At 37.6% G+C, this 17,937-nt stretch overlaps 1 pseudogene; it reads right to left on the reverse strand.

Moving 5' to 3' along the window:
• Nucleotides 1-10,381: 10,381 nt before the first annotated feature.
• LOC110193991 (L-lactate dehydrogenase A chain pseudogene) lies at nucleotides 10,382-11,325 on the reverse strand (annotated as a pseudogene).
• Between the last annotated feature and the right edge of the window lie 6,612 nt (nucleotides 11,326-17,937).

The raw sequence follows: 17,937 nt of genomic DNA on the forward strand, positions 1-17,937 counted from the left end.
TCCAAGTGAGTTTATAGGAGTGGATTATTCAACTGAAGGAAGATTCAAAAACAAAACAAAACAAAACAAAAAATGCTTGGGGACCAATTGTCTTAGATTTAACCATGAGCTTATCTTAGGCTCCCGTGATGACTGCACAAAAAGGCTTCAATAAGGTTTATTGTGCTTAATAAGTCTTTTGTGCTTACCTCATAGTTATTCCCAGATACACACACACACACACACACACACATACACACCCCTTTCAATAACCACTGTCTCATGAAAAAGACAAACTATTAAGCTAACCCAACAGATAACTACTGCATTTGGTACCTTGCTATCAAAATGATAGAGATGTGTTTTATTTTATTTTATTTTATTTTTGTTTTTTCTGTTGAGGCAGTCAAGGTTAAGTGACTTGGCCAGAGTCACACAGCTAGTGATAAGATGTGTCTTATTACTCAATCTCTGGGTCCAAGATTTGGTCGTCACTCGGAATTTGGCTTTGGGGGCTATTTCATTTACTTTATTATGGTCTTTACCTATACTGTTCTCATATTCCTGTTTACTCTGCATCAGTTCATAAGACCATCAAATCTTTCTATATTTCTTATGGCACAACAATATTCTGTCATATTCACAGACCTGTTTGTCTTGTCATTCCCTGATCAATGGACATTTATCTTTTCTAGCTTTTTACTACCACAAAAAGTGTTGCTATGAATATTTTGGTACATAGGAGGCCTTTCTTTCTGTTTTTCATAATTTTTTGTGATGTAATAATATTCTATTACTTTCATGCCCTAGGTCCCTTTGACACCAAATTGACAAAGATTGAAAATTATTGATTCACAGCTAGTTCATACCTCTGAGCTACATTCCCGGAGCATAAACTTTAAAAGGTACTCCTACAGACAAATTCAAGTGGCATGAAGGCAAGAAAGCACACAGGAGAAAAATGAAGTGAATGGGAAAGCTGCATAGAGAAACAGACTCAATTCCCTGCAAGGGGGGAGGGGCCTACAAATGCATGTAATTCCTCCAGGTACAATGTGTATTGAAGAACCAGTGCCATATGAAGAGAAGCACTCCGAGGATTTCTTAGATGAAGTTATGGATGAAGCACAAGAGTTTCTGGCCCAAGTAGGAGCTGGAACTGAGGATGAGCAAGGGTTCAGAGTCATGATGCAGTGGAGCAAACCTGGATCTCAAACCTCTCTGGTATTGTGAAAATTATACGGGCTGCCTAGATAGGTGGGGAGGCCAATTCCCCATCAATCCCAAGTGCTTTTTCCTCTTGGGGGAGAAAACCACTAAGAGCAGTGCTGTAAATCTGGAGGATGACATAAGACATAGATTCCTGCCTTCCTTCTTTCCTTCCTTTTTTCTTTACCATTTTTATTATGAACTTGACATGAACATTTCCAGAATAGAAAATGAGGACTGCGTTTGAAACCATGAATCTCTATTCCATATAGCTTGTGTTTTAAACTCATGTTTTGAATTTAATATGGTAGTTCAGAGAAAGTGAAAAATAGCATGTTTCAGTCTGTGTTCAATCAATCAGTTCTTTCTCTGGAGGTGGATAGTATGCTTCATCATTAGTCCTTTGGGGTTGTCTTGGATCACTGTATTCCTGAGAATAGCTAACTCATTCACAGTTCTTCATTGAACAATATTGTTTTTACTGTGTGTATAACATTCTGTGGGTTCTGTTCATGTAAGTCGTCCTCCTTGACATTTCTTATAGCACAATAATATTCCATTACGATCATATACCACAGCTTGTTTAGCCATTGCCCAGTTGATGTGCATCCCTTCTATTTCCAATTCTTAGCTACCACAAAAAGTGGTACAAATATTTTCATGCAAATTTTTCCCCCTTTTTTTGAATGTCTTTGGGATATACACCTAGCAGTGGTATTGCTGTGTCAAAGGGTATGCATAGTTTTATAGTCCTTTGGCCATAGTTCCAAACTGCTCTCAAAATGATGAGATCAGTTTATAATTCCACCAACAGTGCATTAGTGTCCCAATTTTCTCACATTCCCTCCAACATCCAATGTTTTCCTTTTTTGTCATATTAGCCACTCTAATAGGTATGAGATTGTACCTCAGCATTGTTTTAATTTGAATTTCTCTGATCAATAGTGATTTAGGGGACAGCAAGGTGGCACAGTGGATAGAGTACTGGCCCTGAAGTCAGGAGTACCTGTGTTCAAATCTGGCCTCAGACACATAACACTCACTAGCTGTGTGCCTCTGGGCAAGTCACTTAACCCCAATTGCCTCACTAAACAAATAAACAGGGTAAAAAAAAATAGTGATTTAGGGCATGTTTTCATATGACTTTGATTTCTTTGTCTGAAAATTGCCTGCTCTTATCCTTTGACCATTTATCAATTGGAGAATAACTTGTATTTTTATAAATCTGAGTCAGTTCTCTATATATTTGAAATGAGGCCTTTATCAAAGAAACTTGCTATAAAAATTTCCCCCAGTTTTCTGCCTTGGTTGTATTGGTTTTGTTTGTGCAAAAGCTTATTAATTTTACATACTCAAAATTATCTATTTTACATTTTGTAATGCTCTCTATATCTTCTTTGGCTCTAAATTCTTTCCTTATCCATAAATCTGTCAGATAAACTATTTCTTGCTCTCTTAATTTGCTTATGATGTTACCCTTTATGTATAAATCATGTACCCATTTTGATCTTATCTTGGTACACGGTGGGAGATATTGGTCTGTACCTAGTTCTGCCATATTATTTTCTAGTTTTCCCAGCAGTTTTTGTCAAATAATGAGTTTTTGTTCTAAAAGCTTGGATCTTTGGGTTTATCATATACTAGATCACTATTGTCATTTACTACAACATAATTTGTACCTAATCTATTCTACTGATCCACCACTCTACTTCTTAGCCAGTACCAGATTATTTTGATAATTACCCCTTTATAATGCAGTTTGAAGTCTGATAAAGCTAGACCACTTTCTTTTGCATTTTTTTCATTGATTCCCTTGATATCCTTGATATTTTGTTCTTCCAAATGAATTTTGTTATTATTTTTTTCTAGCTTTATAAAATAATTTTTGATAGTTTGATTGGTATGGCACTGAACAAATAGATTACTTTAGGTAGAATTTTTATTATATTGGAGTAGCCTACCCATGAGCAATTAATATTTTTCCAATTATTTAGATCTGACTTTATTTATGTGAAAAGTGCTTTGTAACTGTGTTCATATAGTTCCTGGTTTTGTCTTGGCAGGTAGAGTCCTAAATATTTTGTATTGTCTAAGTTATTTTAAATGGAATTTCTCTTTCTATCTTTGCTACTGGACTTTGTTGGTAATATGTAGAAATGCTGATGATGTATATCAGTTTATTTTGTATCCTGCAACTTTGCTGAAGTTTTTAATAATTTCAAGTAGTTTTTTAGTTGCTTCTCTAGGATTTTCTAAGTATAACATCATATCACCTGCAAAGAATGTAGTTTTGTTTCTTCACTGACTATTCTAATTTCTTTTTCTTCTCTTATTGCTATAGTTAACATTTCAAGTACAATATTATTTAATAGAGGTGGTAATGGACATCCTTGCTTCATCCCTGATTGTATTGGGAAGGCTTCTAGCTTATCCCCATTACAGATAATGCTTGCTGATGGTTTCAGATAAATATTACTTATCATTTTAAGGTAAGCTTCATTTATTCCTATGCTCTCTAGTGTTTTTAATAGAACTGGGTACTGTGTTTTGTCAAAGGCCTTTTCTGTATCTATTGAGATAATCACATGATTTCTGTTGGTTTTGTCATTGATGTGGTCAATTCTGCCGATAATTTTCCTAATATTGAACCAGCTCTGCATTCCTGGTATAAATCCCACCTGGTTATAGTGTATGATCCTTGTGTAATTTACTGTAATCTCTTTGCCAGTATTTTATTTTAAAAATTTGCATTAATATTCATTAGAGAATTTGGTCTATAATTTTCTTCCTCTGTTTTGACTCTTCCTGGTTTGGGTATCAACACCATATTTGTGTCATAAAAAGGAATTTGGTAGGACTCCACCTATTTTTCCAAATAGTTTATATAGTATTGGGATTAATTGTTCTTTAAATGTTTGGTAGAATTCCTTTGTGAATCCATCTGGTCCTGGGGATTTTTTCTTAGGAAATTCATTGATGGTTTGTTCAATTTCTTTGTCTAAGATTGGGTTAAGTATTTTATTTCTTCTTCTATTAATCTGGGTAATTAATATTTTTGCAGATATTCATCCATTTCATTTAGATTGTCAAATTTATTGGCATATAATTGGGCAAAATAGCTTCTAACAATTGTCTTAATTTCCTCTTCATTTGTGTTGAATTCACCCGTTTCATTTTTGATACTAGTAATTTGGTTTTCTTTTGGTTTTCTTTTTTCCTTTTTTAAACCAATCTATTTTACTAGGTTTTTTTCCCCATAAAACCAGCTTCTAGTTTTATTTATTAGTTCAATGGTTTTCTTTACTTTCAATTTTATAAAATTCTCCTTTGATTTTCAGGATTTCCAATTTGGTGTTTAATTGGGGATTTTTAATTTGTTCTTTTTCTAGTTTTTTTAGTTGCATGTCCAGTTCATTGATCTGCTTTTCCCTCTATTTTATTGATGTAAGCAATTGGAGATATAAATTTTCCCCTAAGTATCACTTTGGCTGTATCCCATAAATCTTGGTATGCTGTCTCATTGTTTTCATTTTTTTAAATGAAATTATCTATTGTTTCTATGATTTTGTCCTTTCACTCACTTGTTTTTTAGGATTAGATTATTTAATTTCCAATTAATTTTTAATCTCTTCCCATTGTCCATTATTTAATGTAATTTTAATTGCATTATTATCAGAAAAGGATGCATTTATTATTTCTGTGTTTCTGCATTTGGTTGTGAGGTATTTATGCCCTAGTACATGGTCAGTTTTTGTGTAGGTGCCATGTACTATTGAGAAAAAGGTATATTCCTTTCTATTCCTACTCAATTTTCTTCAGAGATCTATCATATCTAATTTTTCCAGAATTTTGTTCATCTCCTTAATTTCTTTCTTGTTTATTTCTTGGTTAGATTTATCTAATTCTGAGAGGAGAAAATTGAGGACCCCACTCATATAGTTTTATTATCTATTTCCTCCTATAACTTGTTCAACTTCTCCTTCAAATGTTTAGATGCTATACCATAGTATTGATATGACTTCATTGTCTATGGTACCTTTAGCAAGAAATAATTTTCTTCTTTATTTCTCTTAATTAGATCTATTTTTGCTTTGTCTGAGATCACGATTGCTACCACTGCTTTCTTTGCTTCAGCTGAAGCATAACAGATTCTGCTCCAGGCCTTTACCTTTACCCTGCGTGTATCTCTCCACTTCAAATGTGTTTCTTGTATACGACATATTGTAGAATTCTAGTTTTTAATCCATTCTGTTATCTGCTTCCATTTTGGGGTGAGTTCATCCCATTCACATTTATAGTTATGATAACTAACTGTGTATTTTCTTCCATGCTATTTTTTTGCTTGTTTATCTTCCCCTCTCTTAACCCCTACCCTTTCCCTCCTCACAAGTGTTTTACTTCTGATCACTGCCTTCCTCAATATACTCTCCTTTTTATTAGTCTCCCCCCTCTCGCTTCTATTATCTCCATCCCTTTTTACTTCCTTATAGGGAAAGATAGATTTCCATATTGGCATAACACCACCAAGAAAACACATGTTCTTCACCAGTTAGCATCACATCATCCATACATGGTACCATTGGTTCTAGCAAATGGAGAAATATTGAATGCTGTGGATAAGTTCACTTACCTTGTCAGTGTACTTTCCAGGAATATACATAGATGGTGAAGTTGATGCATGCATTGCCAGAACTAGCTCAGTGTTTGGGAGGCTCCAAAGGAAAGTGTGGGAAAGAAGTATTAGATTGCCTAACAAACTGAAGGTCTACAGAGCCATTGTGCTAGCCTCATTGTTGTATGCCTGTGAAACCTGGAGAGTATACCAGTGCCATGCCGGGAAACTGTATCACTTCCATTTAAATTGAATTAGGAAGATTCTGAAGATTACCTGGCAAAATAAGGTACTGGGCACTGAGGTCTTTTCTTGAACTAAACTGCCAAGCATTCAAACTCTATTGCAGAGAGTACAACTCTGATGGGCTGGCCACATTATTCAAATGCCAGATGTATGTTTGCCTAAAAGACTATTTTATGGAGAACTCACACAAGTCAAGCACTGACGTGGAAGTCAGAAGTGATACAAGGACACTGTCAATGTCTATCTGAAGAACTTTGGAATCAATTGCATGACACGGGAGACACTGGTAAAGGAACACCCAGCATGGTGTGCTCTCATCAAAGAAGGCTCTGTGCTCTATGAGTGAAGCAGAATTGAAGTAGCTCAAAAGAAATGTGAGATGCACAAATTTAGAGACATCTCCACTCCAAATGTTCATGTATACTATTTGTGCCTTACCTGTGGTAAACCCTTCTGAGCTCATATTGGTCTGATCAGCCCCAGTCAGACACACTGTACCTTGACCCCAACGTAGTGATGTCATGTTGGTCTTCTTCAAGAACAAAGGACAACCAACATTTTGCCTATACTGCCTTCTAGAAGTGTATTTGTCATTTCAGTCTTTTTAGTTCCTTCAGGATATTTTTTCTCACGTTCTTTGACTGATCCACTGTGTTGGGCTCTTTTTATTCTTATTCATTTCTATGGTCTTTCTGTTCGTTTTCATTTGATGTCTTTCTCATGAGTGTTTTCTTTCTCTTCCTTTATTTTGTTATGCTTTTATTTTATTTGGCATTTTTGTTGCTAATTTGAGGTTATCCAGCAGAATTGGACTTAGTCACAATAACTTACTCAGCCAACTTGACAGGACATTTCCTTTTAGTTTTAAAGGGAGACATGAGACATTGGAGCCAGGAGGTGAACAGCTGTGGATAGTTAAAAGAAGAGGCAGTCTCTGGTCTGAACAGTGACAGGTACTCAAAATTAGGGGATGGGGAATAAAAATAGAAACACCTAGAATGGTATCAGGAATGGAACCAAGGGGCAGCTAGATGGCGCAGTGGTTAGAGCACCGGCCCTGAAGTCAGGAGGACCTGAGTTCAAATTCGGAGTCAGACAAACACTTGACACTTACTAGCTGTGTGACCTGGGCAAGTCACTTAACCCCAATTGCCTAGAAAAAAAAAAAGAGGGAGGAATGGAACCAAGAAAATAATTGGATAATCATGCATAGCCATCATAGCAATTTCTTTGCCTTATATCATCTAGCCAGATTGGATCTCTTCTCCTAGATCAGAAGTTCTTAATCTGGAGTCTGTGAACTATTTATATCTCTATCTATCTATCTATCTATCTATCTATCTATCTATCTATCTATCTATCTATCTATCTATCTATCTATCTATGTGTGTATATATATATGTATATATATGTACATATATATACATATATATATGTACATATATATACACTTTTTTTTTTTTGGTGAGGCAATAGGGGTTAAGTGACTTGCCCAGGGTCACACAGCTAGTAAATACCAAATGTCTGAGGCCGAGTTTGAACTCAGGTCCTCCTGACTCCAAGGCCAGAGCTCTATCCACTGCACCACCTAGCTGTCTCCTTGAGCTATTTTTTAAAAAATGTTTTTGTAACTGTATTTCAATATAATTGGTTCTCTTTGTAATTCTATGTAATTTATCTTATGGTATTTGAAAACATTGTTCCAAGAAGTGGACCCTAGGGTTTAGAAGACTGACAAAGGAGTTTATGACATGCAAAAAATGTTAAGAATTCTTATGGGGGAGGAGGGGGAACAGAAAGATAGAAACTGCTAGAATGACTTCTGTAGCACACTTACTGTCTTGCTCATGACTGGTACATCCAAAAGGTATGTAGGATTTCCTTGACCTAGATTGGTGCATCTGGAACATGCTTCAGCTCCGTTTGACCTCCTGAATATAAAATATTGCTACCCTTATGATTGTGGCCACTGGAATTTAGCCTATGTTTTGCAGAAGGACTGGTATTCCTGGAATTAGTATGTGTGTTTGTCTTTCAGAGACCATTACAGACAGTTGAGAAATTTGGTGGCCAGAAAGACTGATTAGCACATATACTCTTGTATTATTTTTGCATGTGTTTACCACCACTTTGTCTATTTTCTATAAACCCTTTAAATAGATTGAAGGGGTCTGCTGCTGTTTTTTTTCTTTTTTTCCCCTTCCATCTTAACAAAAGTATTATTGACACCTTTTGTTTTTATATCAGTTATATAGTGATAATCTCTCCTTAAAACCCTTCCACACATTTCCCACTCCTATCTCACACACTAAATGAGGCCTTCCATACTAACAAAGAAAAACAGTAAAGCAAAAAAAAAAAGACAGTGACTGTGTCTAAATATATACAACATTCAATAATCAGATGAGGACTAACTTTCTATTCCATGAGAGCTAGACTTTGACCTAGATACTACTCCTAGCCCTTCATTATAATATGTAACATGATGGTGGAGCTAAATTCTTTATTGTTCTTGTTTCTTGTTGTACCATCTTTCCCCCTCATGTCTCCTCACCTCAGAATTCTAATTTATTGCTAAAGTAAAACAATTTATAAAATGATTCAGAAACTGGGAGAAATAGATTAAAAAAACTTTATCTTCTAATACTATGTTGAAAGTATATTTGTTCACTTAGTACACTGCAGTATAAACAAGGAGCCTCTAATTTGATGATTAACAATTTCATAAAATAATAGAGTCTTGTTTTTGTTTTTTTTTAATGGGGCAGTGGGGTTAAGTGACTTGCCCAGGGTCACACAGCTAGTAAGTGGTATGCGTCTGATGCTGGATTTGAACTCAGGTCCTCCTGATTCCAAGGCCAGGGCTCTATCCACTGCACCACCTAGCTGCCCCATGAATAATAGAATCTTAAAGATGGAAAAGATGCAGCAGGGTGCTGGAGCCAGCTCAGACCAGCCACAAAAAGCTGATTGTTAAAATTTCAGTATGAGCATTTACACTTAAGAAATTGGTGAACACAATTTAGGGCTTGATTTATTGTTCTGTTGATTGTTTAGGATTCAGAAAATGATGGAGAAATGATAATAATGCAGATTAAACCTAAAGATGTATCATAGGCACATTCTGCCCCACCCCACCAAAGTTGGTTATTAAACATTTACCATCATGACCTTAGAGATGATCCAATCCTTCTCACTCTTTTTAGATATAAGGAAACTGATGCCCAGAGAAGATTGTAGCTATCTAAAGTTTTGGGGTTTTTTTAGGCAATTGGGGTTAAGTGACTTGCCCAGGGTCACACAGCTAGTAAGTGTCAAGTGTTTGATCTGAGGCCACATTTGAACTCAGGTCCTCCTGATTTCAGGGCCAGTGCTCTATCCACTGTGCCACCTAGCTGCCCCTATCTAAAGTTTTATATCTACTAGTACATTCCATTAAGATAAATGAGTATAGAGTGTTTAAAAAATCTTAAGGCAGTTTTAAGCTAAGATTTTTGGAAACACTCATACATATTTGTGTGCACATCTGACATAGTCACTGCAGTAAGAAGCATGTCTGTATTTCCTACATGGGGATGAATTCGACATCACACTTTATTTTGAGGCAGCATCCTCAGGGATGGAAGAGAAACTTCCAGAAGGCAGACCATTAAAGATCAACTTCAGTCTGATGGGGCTTTTGTTTGTTTGCCTTAGAGTTGGGCAAATTCTTAGCAATAGCACCAGCATTTTAAATAACTTCTACTTCTGTGGCCCTTCAGTGTACCTTTTTTTTTCAGTTATTTGTTGTTTATTTAGTATTTAGGGTTAGTATGACACTTAAGGAATTGGTTGCATTGTGGTACTTATATAGATCTTATATAATATGGAAATTTACAACTATTGAGACACACACACACACACACACACAGGTAGACAAAATCAGGTCCTCTGGAAAGGTGGTATATGGGGCCATGCTGTAGAGCCCTAATGGAGGGGTACAAAGGTAATCAATGCATCAATAAAGTGTTACTACTATATGGTGTTTTGTATCCAGGAATGTTGTCTTCTGGACCTACGGGAACCTGCAGCACTTCCATACAAGGCAGGCAGTTATATACCCTGGGGTGCTGGATCTGCTTGATACCAGCTACTAAGACTGTACAAGTCATACTCAGCATCATACACAAACGACAACAGGGTTTAACAAAGAGTAGCCACACTGTACTATTCCCCATTTCTAACTTTAGGAAGGGACTAGAGTGTGTTCACAGGTTTTACTTTTCTGGTGTTCAGTCACTAATCAGAGGAAGGTTTTGACCTATTTGAAAAGCGCATCATAGCTAACCCCTGTCATGTTCTCTATGGTAAGATGGCAGCACATTAAAAGTCTTTAAAATTGCAGCTCTTTCTGGATTCCCCAAAGAGTGTCGGCACTCTTCTTTAAACAGCTTTCCTCTTCCGGATTCAGGTTTACCTTCACCACATCTGAAATGCCATTCTGCCCCAAGACACGCGGGACACTAAGGAAGACATCCTCATTAATTCCATATAGGCCCTTAATCATGGTGGAAATTGGATGCACTCTCTTAAGATTCTTCATAATGCTTTCTGCCAGATCTGCCACAGACAAACCAACGGCCCAGGAAGTATAGCCCTTCAGCTTGATCACCTCATAAGCACTGTCGACCACCTGTTTCTGAACTTGTTTCCAATTCTCTGAATCAGCATCAGTTCCCAAAGCAGGATAAAGATTCTTCAGAGAGACACCAGCAACATTCACACCACTCCACACAGTCTCCATGTTCCCCAAGGACCCATCCATGACAACTTGAAGAATGAACACCAAGTCTCTCCCCCCATTAGGTAACGGAAATGGGCAGAATCCAGATTGCAACCACTCCCAATAACCTGGTTCTTAGGAAAGCCACTTAGCTTCCAGGCCACATAGGTCAAAATATCCACTGGATTGGAAACAATCAGCAGTTGCAATTAGGGCTATATTTAACAATATTGGGAATGATGAATTTTAAGATATTCACATTGCGCTGGACCAAATTAAGACGACTTTCTCCCTCCTGTTGATGTGCCCCAGCTGTAACAACAACCAACTTGGAGTTTGCAGTCACGCTGTAGTCTTTGCCAGAAACAATCTTTGGCATTTTGAGAAAAAGGCTGCCATGTTGGAGATCCATCATCTCTCCCTTTAGTTTGTCTTCTATTACATCAGCTAGGGCAAGTTCATGAGCCAAATCCTTCATGAAGATACTGATGGCACATGCCATGCCAACTGCACCACCCCCAACAACAGTGGTCTTGTTATGGGGAACCTGGTCTTCCTTTAGGACATTCACAATCAGCTCGAAGTTGCCATTTTGCGGGAGATCGAGGTTGCTGGTCAGGATGCAAAAGTTCTAAGTTGGTTGTGAGACTGCTGTTCCCAGACTTGAGCCTACCTTTTTTTTTTTTGAGGGGAGAGTTATTCTGCCTCCCCTACCCATAGCTCAATGAGGAAAAGTTACTCAACCCTGCATTACAGAGACACCAGGCATTAGTTGTTTGCTTTGTACATAATTGAGAATGTGATTTCTAATAAAGTGCTCACTTTGGCAAAATTCTATTACAACATGACAAATTTTGGGGGGGTGGGTAGGCAATGGAGTTAAGTGACTTGCCCAGGGTCATACAGCTAGTAAGTATTATGTGTCTGAGGCCGGATTTGAACTCAGGTCCTCCTGAATCCACGGCTGGTGCTCCATCCACTGTGCCACATAGCTGCCCCCTACAATGTAACAATTTGAAAGGCCCATGGTGTTCAGCTAGCCAAAGAAATGACCCTGGACAATGTCTGTAAATCAGAGTTTGGCACTGGCTACACTGCTGAATCTTGTTATTATGAGATATTAGTTGTATCTTTCAGTTAATAATATCACCATGATTCAAGCAGCAATAAACTCAGGGTCAGGGACCTGGACTTCAATCCTAACTATACCACTTATAGGTGGCATACTAAGACATACCAAATATGCCAAATATAAATACAACCTTTGGCAAGCATCTGAACCTTGCTGGGCCTTTGTTCCTTTCTTTATAAAAGGAGAGAGGTAGACTAGATCAGGGTTCTGAAACCTTTTCCATGTCATGGATTCTTCTGGCTGTCTGGTGAAATCTATGGACCCCTTCTCAAAATAATGTTTCTAAATGGCATGAAATACATAGGATTGCAAAGGAAACCAGTTATATTGAAATACAGTTACCAGAACTTAAGAAATCCAAATTCATGGGAAATCAATCTACACACTCTCCTTGCGGATGCCAGGTCAAGAAGCCCTGGACTAGATAATCTTTAAAATTCCTTCCAGCTTTAAATCCTATGAAATATGATACAATTTTTAAAGAAAATCTTGTACTTTCAAGAAAATGTGCTGTTACATCCATCATCTTTCATCCTCTCAACAATTCAGCAAGATAGATAGGGTAGGTATTCTTTTCATTTTTCAGGCTGGGAAATTGGAAGTCAGAGAAGTTTAAAGAGACATAAAACTTGTTAGTGGTGGATTTGGGCTTGATTGTCCTTAATTTCCCCCTAAGCCTGTTTTAAACTAGTCCCCAAAAAGAACATTTGATAGATCTTTCTAGATTGTTGAGAATTGATTCTGGAGCAAATGAAGTAGAAAGGAACAGAAAATTCTTAAAGTTGTAATGGTCAAAAATATTGTTCACACTTTCCAGGTGTCAATTTATGAGGCACACTCAAAAATTAGGACCAAGATGGGTGGATGCATTTGAAAAACTTGGACCAGGATTGTTACATGGCTTGTGTGCTATTTGGGTTGTGCTGAAGCATGTCAAGAAAAGAACTTGCATGACATTTGCCCAAGAAGTGAGAGAGGGGCCACAATCACACCCCAGCCCTACAGAGCCCCATGGGAACTGATTTCATCTGGAAAACAAACTGTTTACTCCAAGATTTAGGTGTCATGGGGGTTTCTGAAGATTCAGCAGTGTAGCCAGTGCCAAACTCTGATTTACAGACACTGTCCAGGGTCATTTCTTTGGCTAGCTGAACACCACTCCCACTGTTCATTGGACTGTCTTTTCTAGGTGTAGGATTTTTTGGTGGAGGTAGATTTCTTCTTAAGAAAATGTTTGGCTTATCTTTACAGAGTTGCTTAACTTATTTGTTTTGGTTTTCAGTATAAGATGCTCATCTTTGGCTTATATACAGTACATATTTCTTACTTTTGTCATTTTTGAAAACTTTCTAACAGAGTTGTTAAAAAAAAGAATGAGCTCTGGAAAGCCACCTGGAACTAAGCCCAGAAAGCTACCAAACTGTACATACCCTTTGACCCAGATATAGCACTCAATACTTATACCTCAAAGAAATAAAAGAAGAGGAAAAGGATCTATAAGTATAAAAACATTTGTAGCAGCTGTTTTTTCATAGTAGTTAAAAATTCAATATTAAAGTGATATTTTCCTATTGGGAAATAGTTAAAGAAAGTATGATGTATAAATGTGATAGAACAGCACTATGCCATAAGAAATGATGAAATGGGCAATTTTGGAGGAAAATGAGAAAATCTCTAGGAACTGCTGCAGAACAAAGTGAGCTGATCTAGAACAATTTATACAATGATAAAAACAATATAGAGAAAAACTTGAAAGACTTTAGAACTCTGATCATTGAAATGCCAAACCACAGATCCAAAAGATGAAACTTCCCACTCAACTCTTGACACAGCGATGAGCTTAAAATGCAGAAAGGGGTGTACATTTTCACATAAGGTTAATGAGGGAATTTATTTTGCTGAATGACATAATTATATTAAGAGTTTTCTTTATCTTTTAAAAATTTCCTCAGTGTGTGCATGTGGGAGGGGGGAGGTGTAGAGGGACAGAATAATAAAGTTGTCTGTACTTGAAAAATAAAAATAAGAAGTTTTTTTTCTTAAAAGAGAGAGGCATTTTCTTTCTTTGGAAAAGTTTAGAAGCTGGGTGACCATCTGTACGGGATATTGTGTAGAGGATTACTTCATTGGGATGGGCAGTTGGATTAGGACATTCCTATAGTCCCTTCCAATTCTCAGATGCTATGGTTTAATGATCTTGTTTACTAGGGATGCAGAGAAAAATATTAATTGGACTGAAATGAGTGTGCTCTGAGGTCACACAAAGAGTCAATGGCCATAGCAGAAAGGGAAAGCTGGGCTATTGTTTCTAGCACTTTGGCCCTGTTAACCAAATGTTCCTTTTAAGGTTGGGCTTATTCAATACTGCTCCTAGAAAGAACCAAAAAGAGAGAACATTTAAAAAATTCAGCTCAATAAACCAATTATTAAGTACCTTAATTACTAAGAATCTAGTAGGTGCAGATGCAGAAGGGCAGCTAGGTGGCACAGTGGATAGAGTGCCAGACCTGAAGTCAGGAAGATTGTCACACAACTAGTAAGTGTGTGAGGCCAGATTTGAACTCAGGAAGCTGAGTCTTCCTGACTCCAAGCCTGGCACTCTATCCCTGCACCAGGGGGTAGTGAGGAAGACCTGAGTTCAACTCCGCCTCAGATACTTCCTACCCATGTGACCCTGGGCAAGTCACTCAACTCTGTTTGCCTCAGTTTCCTCATCTGTAAAATGAACTGGAGAAGGAAATGGTGAACCACTCCAGTATCTTTGCAAGAAAACCCCAAATGGGGTCATGAAGAGTTAGACATGACTGAAAAATAAGGAAGGTACAGGTATCTCGAGTAATGGTAGGCTGTTGGACTTGGAATCAGGAAGACCTGGATTTGAACCCTGCCTCTGACATTCATTAGCTGTGTGACTCTGGGAAAGCCACTACTACTTGAGCCTCAAGAAACTCTCTAGATTATAGGCCATAGATGGTGATAACCATGGAAGGCTTCTCTGTACTTAGTAAATGACAACCACAGATCCCTGATGTCCTGACGGATTGTGTGTGTAATGCACTACTAGTAATTGAGGAGACAAAAATGAAAAGTGACCAAGCCCTTACTCTTACATAGTCGATAGACAGGCTGTCACCCGAGCCCCTCTAGAAATAAGAGAAGGGAGGCAGGTGCTATATTGAAGGATATATTGGCATCAAAACCAAAAAGTGACTGAATTAGTACCTTTTTCAGCATATAACTAAGGATTCTACTATGCTGTGGTTCTAGCAGAAGCACAGAAGAGGAAAGTTCCAAAGTTGGGCCCTTTAATTTTTTTTATTATTGCATAAAACAGTTAAAGAACTTAGCCAGTAACCAAAACCTAGAAGACAGAATAATTCTGAAGAAAAGGGAACAGAGCAAGCCAAGAAGGAGAGGTGGGGTTAGTGCAAGTTACAACTGTTCAGGGACAAGTTTTGGTCTGCAAGGCAGCTCAGCCCTGGTTTTTCCATGACCTCTCACTCTTTGCAATGTGATGAAAACAATACTTCCCCACTCACCATTCCATCAGCTGTTGTCTTGTGTCTCCTCCCTTAAGAGGGAAAGAAAAATGTGTCTTCTAATCAGATATGGCTTGGAGCAAGATTATTAGAAGCAGAGATAAGTCATAACATTATGACAATACCAGGAACTATGCTTGGGAAGGTGGAATATGATATGAGGTGACCCAATTTTCACATTGGAATCAGGAAGCAGGTGATTTTCAGTGCTTGGAGGCAAAGGGTAGAAACTTTACCCAGTCCCTGCTTTGAAAAAGTTTACCTAATAAGGAAGAGAGCACAAATGAATGTACAGTATAATCAATATCACTAGGTACAGATAAGGATAAGATTAAAGAGTTAGGGACAGATTCAATTCAATTCAATAAACATTCACTAAGCACCTATTAAATATGCCAGGGATATGCTAAATACTAAGAATATAAAGGAAATTGTCTCTGCCTTCAAGGAGCTTGTAGCCTATGATATGGATGGTGGCGATGGTGTCATAAAGAAGATATAATATGTGCCTAGAAAATTAGATACAAAACATATACAATATATGCATAGTATTTCTGGGCAGAGGGCATTAGCAAGTAGCAGGTGGGATCAGGATAGGTTTTCTGTAGGAGGTATCACTTAAGCTGAGCTCTGAAAAAAGATAGGGATTCTGTAAGGCAGAGACAGCTTTTGCAAAGGCCTGTGAAGGGGATTGGGGAAGGGAAGGGGAGGGGAAAAGCATTTATAAAGTGACTAGTATGTGGCAGGTACTGTGCTAAGTGCCTTTTTTTTTTTAACAGATATTATCTCATTTGATACTCACAATAATCCTAGAAGGTAGGCACTAGTATGAGCTTCCATTTTACAGTTAAAGAAACTAGGCAAACAGAAGTTAAGTGACTTGCTCAGGGTTATGCAGTGTCTAAAGTGTCTAAAGCAGGATTTGAACTCAGATCTTCTTGACTCTAGACCCAGCACTCTATCCACTGTGCCACCGAAAGATTAGAGTTGCAGGCTACAAGTTAATCAGCTGGATAAAGACCAACTGCAAACCCACATGCAGTGGTGAACAATTTACTTGGGATAAAGGCGAAATTAAATTACTGACCTATAATAAACTTTACCTTTTTTTACATCTTAAAAAACAAAACAACTTTTGATGGGCAGGACTGTCCTTTTTCCTGCAATCACTTTTTTTAAAAAAAAATATGATTTGGCATGGAATTCATCATCATGAAATCACACATCATTTTGGACATTAAAGGTAACACTGATGAACAAGTTTTCTGTGCAGTTTAAATCAGGTGAGTTCCCAGGCTATTGAAGCATGTTTATCTCCATCTTTTAGACACACCTTTTGTGAGGTGTGACATGTAGCAACGTTGAATTGTACTTTTTTTTTTTGGCTAGGCAATGGGGTGAAGTGACTTGCCCAGGGTCACACAGCTAGTTAAGTGTTACGTGTCTGAGGTCAGATTTGAACTCAGGTCCTCCTGACTCCAGGGCCAGTGTTCTATCCACTGCACCATCTAGCTGCCCCACTGAATTGTACTTTCTCATATTCATTTTTGTAATTCTGGGACAATTTTGTTTCTGTGTATATCAATATCTTTCTCAGAATTCATCATTCTCTCAATGAGAGCAAGATTTGGAGAATGTAAAGTAAGTAAAGGACCTAAGTAAAGAACGTAAAGGAAGTAAGAATATCCCCAAAACATTTTTTGGGGGGAGGGTTAGAGGATGATGAAGATGCCCAGATTTTACAGTCTTACCTGGAGTTCTGATAATTGTTTTGAATGAAAGAAAAGGTTTCATGGGTAAAAATTAACTTTTCCTCCTAATCTTTATCACTCCAGACTTTGTATTGCCTTGCTCATGACAAGTGTGTTTTATTTGTAGAACTGATTAGCTGCTGGGTTTTTTTTTCCTGGTCTCAATGTTTTTCCAACTTCAAGAAGCCTGACAGAGTCAACCAGTCAGTTAATAAATATTTATTAAACTCCTACTGTGTACCAGGTACTATGATAAGGATACAAGAAAAGGCAAAAGATAGTCCCTCTTCTCATAGTCTGTTAGGGAGACAACATGCAAAATAACTTTGTACTAATAAGCTATATACAGGACATATTTGAAATAACCAATAGAAGGAAGGCACTAGAATGAAGGGTGTTTTGAAAAGGCTTCCTATAATAGAAGGTAGGATTTTAACTGGGATTTAAAGGAAGTGAGTAGGCAGAAATGAGAAGGGAACGCATTCCAGATGTGGGCAATAGCCAGTGAAAATGCCCCAACTCAAGAGATAGTGCCTTGTTTGAAGAAAAGCAAAGAGGCTGGTGGCAATGGATCACAAAAGTATGAAGCAGGTGTGAAGCATGAAAAGACTGGGAAAAAGGCGGGGGGGGGGGCAGGTTATGGAGGGATTTGAATGTTGAACAGAGGATTTTAAATCTAATCCTGCAAGTGATAAGGAGCCAGAGTT

Source organism: Phascolarctos cinereus, unplaced genomic scaffold (genome assembly GCF_003287225.1).
Source record: "Phascolarctos cinereus isolate Bilbo 61053 unplaced genomic scaffold, phaCin_HiC Scaffold_1;HRSCAF=81, whole genome shotgun sequence".
Classification (NCBI taxonomy): domain Eukaryota; kingdom Metazoa; phylum Chordata; class Mammalia; order Diprotodontia; family Phascolarctidae; genus Phascolarctos; species Phascolarctos cinereus.